Source organism: Triticum urartu, chromosome 7A, assembly GCF_056163025.1.
Source record: "Triticum urartu cultivar PI428250 chromosome 7A, HENAU_Tu73, whole genome shotgun sequence".
Lineage (NCBI taxonomy): Eukaryota > Viridiplantae > Streptophyta > Magnoliopsida > Poales > Poaceae > Triticum > Triticum urartu.
This window is the reverse complement of record NC_141879.1, coordinates 462055711-462070438: the sequence shown is the minus strand read 5'-3', so window position 1 is coordinate 462070438 and position 14728 is coordinate 462055711. Positions and strand designations below refer to the sequence as shown.

Sequence of the window (14728 nt, the reverse complement as noted above, 5' to 3'; positions counted from 1 at the left end):
TCTCGCTAGTTGAAGCCTAATGAGAAGAACTACCCCACTCATGATCTCGAGTTGGCGGCAGTTGTGCATGCTCTTTTGACTTGGAGACATCTTCTATTGGGAAGAAAAGTGGACATTTTCACTGATCACAAGAGTCTCAAGTACATTTTCACTCAGCCTAATCTCAACCTCAGGCAAACTCGATGGGTCGAAATGATTCAAGAGTATAATCCGAGTATTGAGTATACTCCAAGCAAGGCTAATGTGATTGCTGACGCTTTGAGCAGGAAAGCTTACTGCAACAGTCTGATTCTCAAGCCTTATCAACCCGAGATTTGTGAAGCTTTCCGCAAACTTAATCTGCAAGTTGTTCCTCAAGGTTTCCTCGCCAACCTTCAAGTCTCTCCTACCTTAGAAGACCAGATTCGCCAAGCCCAACTTCTTGATGCTATGGTGAAAAAGGTGAAGATTGGGATTGCCAAGAGCCAGTCCAAGTACATCTTTATTTTAACCGTCATATCGGTGTTATGTTTCCGGATTTTTGCGTTCCTTACGCGGTTGGGTTATAATGGGAACCCCTTGATATTTCGTCTTGATTAAAGCTTTTCCAGCAATGCCCAACATTAGTTTTACCATTCGCCACCTAGCCTTTTCTTTCCCTTGGGGTCTGCAGACTCAAGGGTCATCTTTATTTTAACCCCCCCCGGGCCAGTGCTCCTCTGAGTGTTGGTCCACCTGTCAGCTACCGGTGGCTACCAGGGGCAACTCTGGGCTGGCCTACCCGTACCTAGGACAATCTGAATGTGCCCTAAGAAAGAGATAGGTGCAGCTCCTATCGGGATTTGTCGGCACATTCGGGCGGTGTTGCTGGTCTTGTTTTAACCTGTCGAAGTGTCTTGAAGAATCGAGATACCGAGTCTGATCGGAACGTCTTGGGAGGAGGTCTATTCCTTTGTTGACCGTGAGAGCTTGTCATGGGCTAAGTTGGGACTCCCCTGCAGGGATTTGAACTTTCGAAAGCCGTGCCCGCGGTTATGGGCAGATGGGAATTTGTTAATGTCCGGTTGTAGATAACTTGAACCTTAATTAATTAAAATGAATCAACTGAGTGTGTTACCGTGATGGCCTCTTCTCGGCGGAGTCCGGAAAGTGGACACGGTGTTGGAGTAATGTTTGCGCAGGTGGTTCTCTAGTTTCTCGCTCGCGCTTTGCCTCCTCTTCTCGCTCTCTTTTGCGTATAAGCTAGCCACCATATTTGCTAGTCGCTTGCTGCAGCTCCACTCATATTTTACCTTGCCTTACCTATAAGTTTAAATAGTCTTGATCGCGAGGTTGCGAGATTGCTGAGTCCCTGTGGCTCACAGATTACTATTACACCAGATGCAGGGCCTGATGATTCCGCTCCAGGAGACGCGTTTGAGCTCAAGTGGGAGTTCGACGAAGACTCTCAACGTTACTATGTTTCCTTTCTCGATGATCAGTAGTGGTGCCCAGTTGGGGGTGAACGGGACCGTGTCGCATGTTGGGTTATCTTTTATTTTTGGCGCCGTAGTCGGGCCATGAGTGTTTGGATGATGTAATGTTATTTATGTACTTGATTGACGTGGCGAGTGTAAGCCAACTATGTTATCTCCCCTTTATTATTTATATTACATGGGATGTTGTGAAGATTGCCTAACTTGCGACATATGCCTTCAATGCGATTATGTCTCTAAGTCATGCCTCGACACGTGGGAGCTATAGTCGCATCGAGGGTGTTATGTGATAGCCTGGCTTATTAGGGATGGTAGACTACTCATATCAATAAGGAATTCCTTCTTTTCCGGGAGCCCATTCGGACAGAACTCCAAAGTTAAGTGTGCTCAGCTTGGAGTAGTGTCAGGACGGGTGATCGACCGGAAAGTTGCTCCCGGGTGCGCATGAGTGAGGACAAAGTGCGCAGAAAAGACTAGTATTGATCTGTGGAGCCAGTCTAGATCCCGCCAGGAGTAACGACCACCGGCGGGTGTGTCCGGGGCGTTACAAGTTGGTATCAGAGCCGACCCTCGCGGTTACACGGATGGTTGCGGACAGGTGCGTGGTCATGTTGTTCATGACGTTTGTGACCCGTCGTGGCACCCGACATGGCACATGTACCAGACTGGAAGCACAGACGTTTGTGCCAAAAGGGAACGTTCCTGTGGCCCGACGAGGACGTCGGTTCCTCTGAGTGGGGGTGTATGTGATAGCCTGGCTTATTAGGGATGGTAGACTACTCATATCAATAAGGAATTCCTTCTTTTTCGGGAGCCCATTCAGACAGAACTCCAAAGTTAAGTGTGCTCAGCTTGAAGTAGTGTCAGGATGGGTGACCGACCGGGAAGTTGCTCCCGGGTGCGCATGAGTGAGGACAAAGTGCGCAGAAAAGACTAGTATTGATCTGTGGGGCCAGTCTAGATCCCGCCAGGAGTAACGACCACCGGCGGGTGTGTCCGGGGCGTTACAGTACTGCATGCCGACGAAGGCGGGCGAGGATGTGCGCGTCGCGGGGTGGCCATGGGGAAGGTCACGTTTGGGTTGAACCCACCGTGCGCGTCGCCGTCGGCGTAGCCGGGCGACGACGATCCCCATGGAGATCCGACGCCTTGCTGTCCCCAGGGCGCGTACTGGGCGTGGCTGACGACGGGTGGATTCATCATCCCCGCGTGGTCGACCGATGAGGAGGACGCCGCCGCGCGCGCCGCGTTGTCGCCGGCCTTCTTGGCGATGGCCCTGTTCCGCCGGTCGGCGGTGACTGCGTCGCGTCGCTGAACTTCCACCCTCCACTCGGCGTTCGACATGCCCGGTGGCTTCAATGGCGGCGCCCTCGGCTTCCTCTGCTTCGGCTGGGCCACGGTGCCAGTCGTGGTTGCCGCCGCGCGTGGCATGGCATACTTCTTCGGCGGCATGGCGGCGACTGGAAGGCGAGCGGGAGGGGGTTTGGCGGGAGAAAGGGAGGGAATGGCGGGAGGAAGGCGAGCGAGCGGGAGGGATGCGAGGGAAAAGCGCCAAGAAACGGCGGGAAAAGGCCCTCGGGTCGCCGCCAGGGCAGACCCACGCGCCTTTTTCGCTTGTGCCGGCTCCCCAAGCGCCCCCAGGGCGCCGCGTTTGGCCTGGGTCCGCCGGCACCAGTTTTGGCTCGAGCCGGCGAAAAATGGACTTCTGGGAACGCGACTGGGCCGTTTTTTTGGCGCCGGCGCGGCAAATGCGCCCGGAAAAGGCCTGTTAGGGACGCGGCTGAAGATGCTCTTAAGAGGAGGGGAACGAGCAGTCGTCTGTCCATTTCTTCGTTTATCTTGTTTCTTCTCTATCAAAGCCAAAGATCTCTGTAGCGGAACGGAAGAAATCGACTTTGCTCCTGCACGGCCAGCGAGAGAATGGGCGACATCGATGGTGGTGTAAGTGCTACCCTCTTTCTATTTTTTATTTTATTTGTTTGTTGGAGCTATATATGATTTAGATCTGAGGGGATTGGGTTCCATTTTTCTTTGGATCAAGTCTAGATTATTACTAGCTTGAAGCATAGAATCGCTCCCATGTTTTAGCCCTTTTTTCCCGTGTCCTTTTTCTTCAAGCAGTGGTATGTAGCATGCCCCTTTTTTGTGTGATTTTTGTTTCAGATTTGCCGAAATCCTTGTGAAATCAGTAGCATGTTGAAATCATTCTCTGGAAAGGAGAGGATTATTACTGAACCTATCACAACGAGTTACATGTTTATTTGTTTTTTCAGAATTTGCTGAAACGCTATTCAAATCATTAGCATGTTTTGAAATCATTCTATCGAAACAAGAGAGATTATTACTGAACCTATCACTATGAGTGGGCATGTTTATTTGTTTTTCAGATTTTTGCTACAACCCTATTAATCAGTAGCATGTACAAATCTTTCTATGGAATCAAAGAGAATGATTACTGAACCTATTTCTAGCAGTAGCATGCTTTTTTTCAGATTTGCTGAACCCTATGACAGTACCATGTTCAAAAAAATTCTATGGAATCAAGATAAGATTACTAAACCCATCACTAGCAGTGGCATGTTGATTTTGTTTTTCAGATTTTTACTGAAATACATTTCTGGTGTGGTACTGGTTTACTTTTTGGGAGGAACCTTCTCGTTATTAGGCTAGCTCAAGTAATTTTTTTTACAGTTTTGTGTAGGTGCAAAAGCCCAGCAACACTAGGGCTGAACTGATTGATCTATACATGTGTAGGACTAGAAGTAGTACTACCAGTACTACTAATATTTTTTTGCTTTGTTGTTACTTAGAAAAGTTAATTAGGATCTTTAGCTGAGAAGATCTGGTAAAGTATTGAGCAAAAGTACTGCCAGTACTGCTATTTTTTATGCTATGACTTTCCGAGAGTCAGTAAATTAGGTGGGGCTTCGTTTTCAGGAGAACAAAAATTAATTAAGCCAGCTCTTCCATGCTTCTATATAGGAGGAGCATGTGTTTTTAGGGTGCCTAAGTTGACCTTTTTGTTAGGATATAACCTCTGTTTCTCTGAATGTTGACACAACAGGGATATTTGATGGCACATGCCCCTAGTTGTTTGTCACCACTGCTATATTAGATTAATTAGGGGCAGCAGTATTTCCTTTTTGTTGTGTAAATAAATGGGGTTTAGCATCTGGTAAGCAGGGTTTGGGTTCACACAGTAATAAACCTGCAGATATACATGCTGAAATCTAGATGTTTTGAAATCATTCTTTTTCTAGTTATGCTTTTCTGAATCCAGTTTTTTTTACTCTTTCCGTATTTGTGTTGTTAGTGAGTAATCCATCTATTCTTTTTTCTTTTTGCTTTTTTATATGCACAGGAGATGGTTTGTGTAGTTTGTTTGAACCATTGCACCTATGAGAACGAGGGAAGCGGTTTCAACATGTATGCATGGGAGGACTTCGGAAAAGCAGGGGTAAACTCACCGGGTCTGTTTATATCTTTTCATTTATTTTTTTTATTTTTTGTTTCTTTTTATTTTAGTCTTTGTCATGACACCACTCCTAACTTTTGTTTTCTTGCTTTTTTGTGTTCAACCAAAATAGGTTGTGCCATGTAATGAAAGGGTCTGTTTCAACATGACATGAGAGAAGTGATGTTTGTGGCAAACCAATGGACGTACACTGTAAAGTGTTACAAGGGTCACACAAAGAGCACAATTTATGGGAGAGGTTGGAGGAAGTTTTGTGCAGACAACAAGCTGGGGAAGGGCCTGATGGTGGTGTTCTTCCTAGACGAGCCTTCCCCCATGGGCAATTGTTTGTGTGATCCAATTTGGCAATGGCTCCGAAGATGAAGAATCTATGGAATAAGATGATGCCATTGAAGATTTAAATGAAGATGATGAGGATGTAGAAGCTTCCAGCGACGACAATGAAGGCATTGTTCACAGTATGAGCACTATGAGGCTCTAGCTGAATGAGATAGAGGAATTTGAGCTACAAGGCATGCTGCCTCTCAGCGATGGTTTCATTGGTTTGCCTTTCGTTCACCGCCTCAGGAGGACAGATGTTCAATTGGACATGATGGTATGTATCTCTTCTTCATGTTTCTTATCTTTTTGCATGGATATGCTACAAGTAAAAATTCAAATACATAATGCAAATCTGAACTGAAAATATGAACTATAAGCGTTTTGTATGGTTTTTAGTTTTGTAACTCTGAACTGTATGTTTTCAAGTACGGATGTACATGTTTTCCTGTTTTCATCTTTTCCTTTTTGTTTTTGGTATGCTTCAAGTAAAAATATGAAATTGTTTTACTTGTTTTTGTCGGTTTTTCTACTATGTTTTTTGGTTATAATACACATTTATATATTTTTTTGCTGGAGATAATTTTTAGGAATGACAGTTTCATAAACACTCATAATTGTCTTCCAAGCATGGTTTTGGAGTCGCGAGACTAGTTCGACTAGTCGATGAGTCGCAAAATATGTCAACTCAACTTATTGTCGTCTCATGACTCGATCCGCGACTAGTCGCATTTGTAGGCTCGACTTTTTCCGAGTCGCTACCAATGACTCGTCGAGTTGAAAACCATGCTTGCAAGTCAAACCTCGGCTCTCAATCGGGGGCTTTTTCATAGTTTTGTAGTTGCACCCTCGGACCCTCGCGCCCAGCTGCATGTCAACTATGGGCACTCAATTGTTTTTTTATAGTTTGTGTGTGTGGGGGGGGGGAGTTGGAAGTCAACCCTTGAGTCATAATTGAGGCTTTTTCCATAGGTTTTTGTAGTTGCAATCCCCGGCCCCCGACCTAGTTGCATGTCAACTATCTACATGCTACTAGGGGGCTTTTCATAGGTTTTGTAGTTACCCGAGTTTGCAAGTCAACCCTTGACTCACAACTAGGTTTTTTGTAGGTTTTTGTAGTTGCCCCCAATTTGCATGTCCCTTGACTCGTAATTTGGGGCTTTTTCGTATACCTGTGTAGTTGTCCGAGTTGCATATCACCCTTTTGACTACATCCTCGAAGCTTTTTCCTAGGATTTTTGTAGGTGCCCGAGTTGCGAGTCAACTCTAGACTCACAACCCGAGAGCTTTTTCCCCAGGATTTTTTGTAGTTGCACTTGTCTGGTCCAACGGCAAGTCAAGCCTAAAGTCGCAACTAGGGGCTTTTTGTAGGTTTGTGTAGTTTCTTGAGTTGCAAGTAAACCCTCAACTCACAACCCTGGGGCTTTTTTCTCGTAGGGCGAGGGGTGGGGTAGTTGGAAGTCTGAGGGGGGGGGGGGAGTTGCATGTCCAGCACTAGGCATGCAACTGCAACAGTCACACTCCAACTGCAATTGCATGCCTTCCAACAAGGATGGAACTAGTTTTGTTTTTTTATTGTTGGAAGGAGGAAGTTGCAAGTCCAGTACTAGGCATGCAACTACAACTATCACTCCCGACTGCAACTGCATGCCCGGTAGAAGTCTTGCAACTACAAGTGTCATGCCAAACTGTAACTTCATGTCTCCCTACTGACCACAATTAGCTGTGTGTTTCTGCCGAAGGGAGGCATGGGAGACGGGGGGGGGGGGGGGGTAATTGCAAGTCTAGTACTAGGCATGCAACTGCAATTATCACCCCCAGTTGCAACTACACCTCTGCCAACGTTGCCGCAACTATCTTTTTGTTTTGTTGGAAGGTGGGAGTTGCATGTCTGATACTAGGCATGCAACTGTAGTTGTCACCCTGACTACGAACTGCATGCCTTCCAATGTGGTCGCAACTGGTCCTTTTGTTTTGTTGGGAGGTGGGAGTTGCATGTCTGATACTAGGCATACAACTGCAACTATCACCCCGCCCCCCGCAATTGCATGCCTTCCAACAAGGTTGCAACTGCATGTACGACAGTAGGCTTGCAACTACAAGTGTCACCCCCAACTGCATTTGCATATCTCCCTACCAATCGCAACTGGTCTTGTGTTTTTGTCGAAGGACGACGGGGTGAGGTGGTTGCAAGTCTAGTAGTAGGCATGCAACTGCAATTGTCACCCCCGATTGCAACTGCAACTCTCCCAACATGGTCGCAACTGGCCTTTTTATTTTGTGGGGAGGTGGGAGTTGCAAGTTTGGCACTAGGCATGCAACTGCAACTGTAACTCCAGGACTACAACAACATACCTTCCAACGTGGTGACAACGGTCCATTTGTTTTGCTGGAAGGTGGGAGTTGCATGTCCGATACTAGGCATGCAACTGTAATTGTCAGCCCGACTACAACTACACACCTTCCAACATGGTTGCAACTGCATGTCCGACAGTAGGCTTGCAACTACAAGTGTCGCCCCAAATTACATTTGCATGTCTCCCTACGGACCCGCAACTGGCCTTGTGTTTTTGTCGGAGGACGACATACGCTGAGGTAGTTGCAAGTCTAGTACGTGGCATGCAATTGTTACCCCCGACTGCAACTCTCCCGACGTGGTCGCAACTGGTCTTTTTGTTTTGTGGGAAGGTGGGAGTTACTTTTCCGATTCTAGGCATCCAACTGCAATTGTCACTCCGGACTGCAACTACATGCCTTCCAACATGGGCGCAACTGGTCTTTTTTATTCCTGGAAGGCGTGGGTTGCATGTCCGACACTAGGCATGCAACTGCAAGTGCCGCCGTTGACTGCAACTACATGCCTTCCAACGTGGTCGCAACTGGTCTTTTTTGTTTTGTTGGAAGGTGTGAGTTGCATGTCCGACACTAGGGATGCAACTGCAAGTGCTGCCTCCGACTGCAACTACATGTCTTCCAACATGGTTGCAACTGGGTTTTTTTTGTTGGGGGCGATGGGGAGATGGGGGACAATTGCATGTCCAACACTAGTCATGCAACTGCAAGCGTCACCCCCGACTGCAATTGCATGTCTTCCAACCTGGTTGCAACTAGGTTTTGTTTTGACAGAGGGGCTGCGGGAAGAAGGCGGACAGTTCCATGTCCGATGCTAGCCATATAACTGCAAGCGCCGCCCCATCCGCAAATGCATGTGTTCTAACCTTATTGCATCTGGGCTTTGTTTTGTGGGGCGGGGTGGGGGGTGAGGAGGAGTGGGGATAGTTGTATGTCTGACACTAGTCATGCAAAAAGGTTGAGACCATTGTTACACCGAGTAGCTAGAGTTGAGATCAGTTTTTGTTTTTAATTTTGAAATCCATCTAAAACCTGACGTATGTAAGCATGATGTTTTGTTTAGAGTAAGCTCACGCATTGTTTTTTTGGATACGCACCTTACTTTCGTTTTGCTTTTGTTTTCCTAATATCCTGATTGCAAGCGTACTTCCAGAGTTGGGTTCAGTATGTATAGATAGTTCCTCCCGTGATCATTTTTTAGGCCGAGAGGTCCCTAGTGAAGCTGGATTTTGTAGAGAGTTCTTTTCATTCGAATTAACATGAATGTGTGTTTGTTTGTCGTTTTTTCGGTTCTCTTAATCCGTCTAGTAGTTTTTGTAGGAACAGTCATGATGAATTTGTAGCGGCAGTAGAGAGAGTGTTAGTAGTGGTATTTGGTAGGAAGACTTTTGTTCGAAAGAATGAAAATGGGCCAAAATATATCTGGTTGGTGCGTATTGCTTCAGTTTAACTCGGCATCGATCTTATGTGCTTCCACAACACTCCTTTTTCAAACGGACACTTGCTCACTACAGTACTACCGAGTTCTCTTTTTTCTACAGTCTACATGGATTTGATGTCATGTGTGCTGACGGGGGGCTGTAGTTTTTGGTGATTGTTTTCTCTGTTCGTCCATGCATGCTTTCATTTTCACATACTAGCAGCAGATCAGTTGCTTGGGGAGGGGGGAGGGGTGTACATGATTTGGGATATGTTTAAGGGGTGATGACAGTGTGGGATCCGGGGTAATTATCATGTTTTTTGTCTTGTTTTTTTTTAACTGAAGCAATCACTAAAGTTTGTGTATTCCTGAAGTAGAGTTGAGACCATGTGTATGCTTGTTCCACGTTCAATTTTTGTTTGCTATAATGACAATGATGGTGTCTTTGTTACGATTGTCAGATTTTTTTCTAGACTTGACAATGCCGTGCTTAATATAAAAAACATCAAATCATTAGTATTTTATTTTTGAGAATCATATCAAATCATTAGTAAAAGCTGACTACACAATCCTGATCTTTGTGTGCACGCCCGCATGTGTGTTGGGTTGGATGTTTTACATAACAGAGATCACAACTAGTAGTTGTTGGATAAATGTTAAGACTATTTTTTTTGTTCAGATTTTTTTTCAATACGCATCTGTTCAATCTGAGAGATGGTGTCGCTAGCATTTTTTTGTGCACCAGGAGGGCATGATATGCTGATTTACAAACTAGTAGTAGGAATTCTCTTCTGCTAGTGCCATGATTTTAGTTTCATCTATGTCATACTTTGTCACACCATCCTCTTTTTTTAAACTTGTTTTCAACAATAATGTATCATATACATTTATGAATACAGCAGTGCACGGGCACTGACATGGATGACGAAGGAAGCGACCCTGAGAACGACAAAAATGCAAAGGCAAGAGCACTGTGTTGAAAATCCAGAGTGAGAAGAGGGAGGATATCATGTAGAAATCACTGACACGGAAGCATTGGATGGTTTTCTTTTTGAAGAAGTTGCTAAACGTTTGTAACCTTTTTCTAAATAATTCATATTTTCTCCAAAGTTTTTTTAGTAGTTGATACAGGAAGTTAACTAACACATGCCCTTTAACTTGTTGTGTTGCCGTGTCTCCATACTTCTTGCTGAATTTTAAAATAGCTAATGCATGAATTTGTTAACTAGCTACTTCATGTCTATGTAAGTTGCTAGTTAACTTAGAACTGGAAAATATCCGTAACTTCCTATGATCAAACTACACGAACAATGGACATCACAGTTCAATTTAGCATACAGTTTCTAGTCTCTATCTGGTGGTCTTTTTTTCAGTTCCTTCTTCTGTTCAATAGCTTTTTTCGCTAAAAGATAATTTCACAGGCGAGCCTGTTCCAATCAAAACAAACTAATTAAGAAAGCCCAGCCCAAGAAAATAAATAAACAAACAAACAAGAAAAATAAAAAAGCCCAGAAGCCTGGTCGTATATAATCCAGAAGAGGGAGAGCTGGTTAACAGGCCAAATCTGCATAGGATGATGTCAGCCGAGAAGTCTCAGTCGACTGATACCTAGACAAATCCTTATACTATTTATCTCTCGCGTACTGACATGTGGGGCCTATATTTCTACTGTATGCTTTTTTAACACAGTACAGACGCAAGCGCTCATATAAACGCGCATACACTCACCCCTATGAACGCACACACGCACACTCTACCCATATGAGCACCTCCGAGAGACTGAGCCGACATATCATCTTGAAATTTTACGAAGTCACCGTAGGTGCCTCGTAGTCGACGGGAACGTCTCCTCCCATTGAAAGCGCATCGCCGGAATTCCTGAAATAAATCAAGGATAAATGCGAGCATCAGGATTTGAATCCTGGTGGGTTGGTGATACCACTGTCCACCTAACCATCTCAACCAGAGGTTGGTTCGCTCTACTGTATGCTGATGTGGTATCAGTCTGGACGTATGGCGTAGCTGCCTAGCGGGAGACGTAGCCAGGATCATATTGGAGCGTATTTTCGTATTTGAGGACAATAGTGGAACATTCTGCGAGTTCGGGGACCATCATGTTACATGCCGGAGAGTACAAGGACTGTAGCCGTAATTATCTCAAGTTCAATTGCCTTTTCTTCGTCTCGATTAGTCAACAAAAAAAAATCCCCTCCTCATAAGCTATGCCGTCAGCGACTCAGGGGTCGCCGGCTGCCCACCGCGCTCGCCTCCCTAGGCCGCCCCCGCCGCCCCGCTCGTCCTTTCTCCGTGCGTGACATGTTCTGTTCGCTGCGCCCGGAATGACAGGGTTTCAACCACAAGCGCTGGACCCCGTCTTTACTAGACTATACGCAGCTGACCTCCTCAAGCTTTGGAGCCACATGGCTAGGAAGATTTTTTTTAGAAAAAGAGGATGACCTCCGGCCTCTGCATCTGGACGATGCATGCGGTCACATTATTAATTATTCTCATAACCTTATAAAATCACACAACAGCCAGACTAAAGCCACCTCTAAGCAACAACTATCGCTACACCTATCCAATTGATGAAGAGGCGCTGATAGCCTGGGCCTAATACCAAACAAACATCGCAGCCAAACCTAAACATCTAAGACCTGAGGTCCCAACCAGGACGCCTGCCTGGTATGGGGCACCTACCAGTCCGGCACACTCCTCAACCAGGACACCTGCCGGGTATGAGGCTGCCGCAGCCACCTGCCACGAGTCCATCTTTAGAGCTGTATCATAGCATCTACCGTGCCAGGTCTCTCTGCCATCGACGCCACCACGACGCCAGACAGCGTCGTCCTCCTGCGCGAGTCCATCCTCCCACATCGAACTCCGAATCTGCACTGCACCATGCCGTCAAGATCCATCGCCATCAATGTGTAGGATGAAGCACCGCTCCATCAAAGAAGCCGTCCGCTGGTCCCACGAGGCCGAGTGCACCTCCAAGAATGCTGCCCCAAAGGGGGTTACGACACATGAATGCTGCCAACATCCGATCAGCTGATCTAGGGTTTTCCCCGGACGTATTGAGTGGAGTTGGAAGCTTCACCTCAATGATGCCTTGATGAAGGAAACGATGATAAGGGCATCGTCATCACCGGCTCCGGCTATCAACCGAAGACCAGGTTTTCACCCGGATCCGTCCCAAGAAATCCACCCAACAACTTGTGCACCGTCTCGACCGCCTTCGAAGCCCCAGATCCAGCCGCCTAGATCCGGCGATCAACCGCAGCAACAGTGCCACCGTGGGATCCCTGGCGCACTGGCCATTGCCTGAGTGTGCCACCACTGGAGCCTAGGAGGAGGGCTCCCACCCCGCCTCGCCAAGCCGCGAGAGCCGCCGAGAAGGATCCCGCGCGCTCGTCACCGTCTCTGATCCGAACCAATCCAAAGTAGATCGCCGTCACAGATCCGCCTTGGACAGGGACTGCACCACACCATGCCGCCGCGGGAAGCCCTGGCTTCACCAGCCACCACCCTCCAGGGCCGCCGCCCCGAGATCCAAACGGAACCTCGCCGCTGCCACCGGCCAAGTTCCGCCACCGCCGACCGTCCACTGCGACCTCCGCCGCCATGCCGCCGATGGATCTGGGAGAGGATAGCCATCCTCCCCGAGGACACACGCCGCAGCCTCTTCTCCGCGTACTCGCACGAGAAGCCACCTTGGCCGTGTCCCCACCCCTCGCCGGATGCCGCGCACGTGCCGCCCCGCAGCCGGCGAAGGCCGCCACCACGAGGAGACCCGCACGCAGCCGCCACACAGCTCGGCATCGACCCATCTACAGCCACGTCATGGGGCCGCCGTCGTCAAGATCGTTGCCGCTGCGCCGCCATGATGGCTAGGAAGATAAAGCAGCTATTTTCCTTTGGGCTAGTCTAGGCCTCTTCGCATGTTCCTGTTTCTGTTCCTCCTTGTCCTGTTTTTCTCCTTCTCTCTAGGCAGCTAATGGCCTATGCACCACGCTGCGCAATATAAGCTTCATGTAATAGACTTTTAGTCTCCCGGCCTCTCGGCCTGTTTTGAAATATATAAAGTAGAATGTGATCTACCTTTCATTTAAAAAACTGGCAACCCGCCTCCTCCTGTTGCTAGTTGGCTCGCAGCAGCACCAGTTGCGGCAGAAAACATAGTAGCACTCGTCATGCTCACCATGGTTGCAACTCCAACACTAGCTGGTTCCAGCGCATGGTGACCATAGTTGCGGCATAAGCAGTATCACCACCTCCGGCTCACCGCGAGTCGTCGACTTGCACCGTCGTGTCAAGCAAAAAAAATCTGGAAGTAACAAAAATCCTTCATTTGCCGGTTGAAGCAAAAATTACTAGGTTCCAGGAAAAACTAAAGCCGGTTCCAGCAAAACAAAATCAGCAGGAAAAACTCCGAGTGGGTAATTGTACCAAAAAAGGCTAGTTCCAGCAAAAAAACACACACTGGTTCCAAACAGGCAACAATTACCGATGCCGGTTCCAGCTCTGGGTTGCCCTGGTTATAGCAAAAGTTCGTCGTGATTCCATCATCTGGCAAACCAGTTGCAGCACCCCGCGTCTGGCATGGTCGCCACTAGCAGTTGCGGGCTTAGGACATTTGCCGCCGTGGTTCCAGCATCTGGAAGCCATAGTTCCAACATCTTTAACCGCGAGTTGCAGCCCCGTGGCGCTGCATAATGCAGTCATCGTTGATGCAGCCCGCCATCGATGTGGCGTAGCCACCATGGCAACTCCTCGTTGCCACTGGTCACAGCCCCTGGTCTCTGTCCTCGCGCTCTTTTGCAGCAAAAACAACATGGATGGGGAAGGGACGAGAGGTTGAGTCTGCGGCCATGGCCAGCTCCCAATAGCATCGGCCGGTAATGAATCTCATGGAGGGAATTTTCTCTCATGGGAGAAACACGCAGACACACACACATGCACGCACGCGCGCGCGCGCACACACATAGAGATGAAGGGATGGAAGAGTATAAGTGAGAGAGAAATAAAAAGGAAAGGGCATAAGGGACCAATCGCAAGGGAGGCAGCATGTGCCAGGAAGAACGCGTGGCGACACAGCGTGCGTCCGGCCCAAACTTGGTCGGCTGGCTAGGTGGAAGCGTTTTCCATTCTCTCTCAATTAGGAAAAACTCTATTTTCCTCACTAACCATGCCCAACCAAATAGCATCACAAGTTTGTAAGAGACTTTAAGATTTTTACAAAGGTTGCCACGAATAGGTTGACATAGATAGCCCACTCGGTTGTGCAATCAACACAAACTGTTTTCATGCCAGGACGACACATCTTTGAAGGGGTTGTGGTTTTACATGAAACACTGCATGAAATCCATATGAAGAAATTAGATGATGTTATCTTCAAAGTGGATTTTGAAAAAGCGTATGATAAGGTCAAATGGACCTTTTTGCAGCAAGCTTTACATATGAAGGGGTTCAATGAGTCTTGGAGATCTCAGGTGGATTCATTCATACTGAAAGGTAGTGTCGGAATAAAAGTCAACGATGATACATGACATTTTTTCCAGACACGTAATGGGTCACGACAGGGAGATTCCATGTCTCCGGTGTTGTTTAACATTGTAGCGGATATGTTGGCAGTAATAATTGGCCAGGCCAAAGAGAGTGGCCGATTAGGAGGACTCGTCCCTCACCTTTTAGGGGGGGAGTATCCGTCCT

At 47.3% G+C, this 14728-nt stretch overlaps 2 pseudogenes across 1 annotated transcript; one reads left to right on the top strand and one right to left on the bottom strand.

Moving 5' to 3' along the window:
• The first annotated feature begins 3174 nt into the window (after nucleotides 1-3174).
• LOC147959951 (uncharacterized) lies at nucleotides 3175-5843 on the top strand (annotated as a pseudogene). Its single transcript, XR_015609998.1, has 4 exons — nucleotides 3175-3395; nucleotides 4816-4911; nucleotides 5042-5524; nucleotides 5838-5843. The product of XR_015609998.1 is annotated as an uncharacterized LOC147959951 (transcript).
• A 6433-nt stretch (nucleotides 5844-12276) lies between these two features.
• Nucleotides 12277-12861, bottom strand: LOC147959950 (uncharacterized; annotated as a pseudogene).
• Between the last annotated feature and the right edge of the window lie 1867 nt (nucleotides 12862-14728).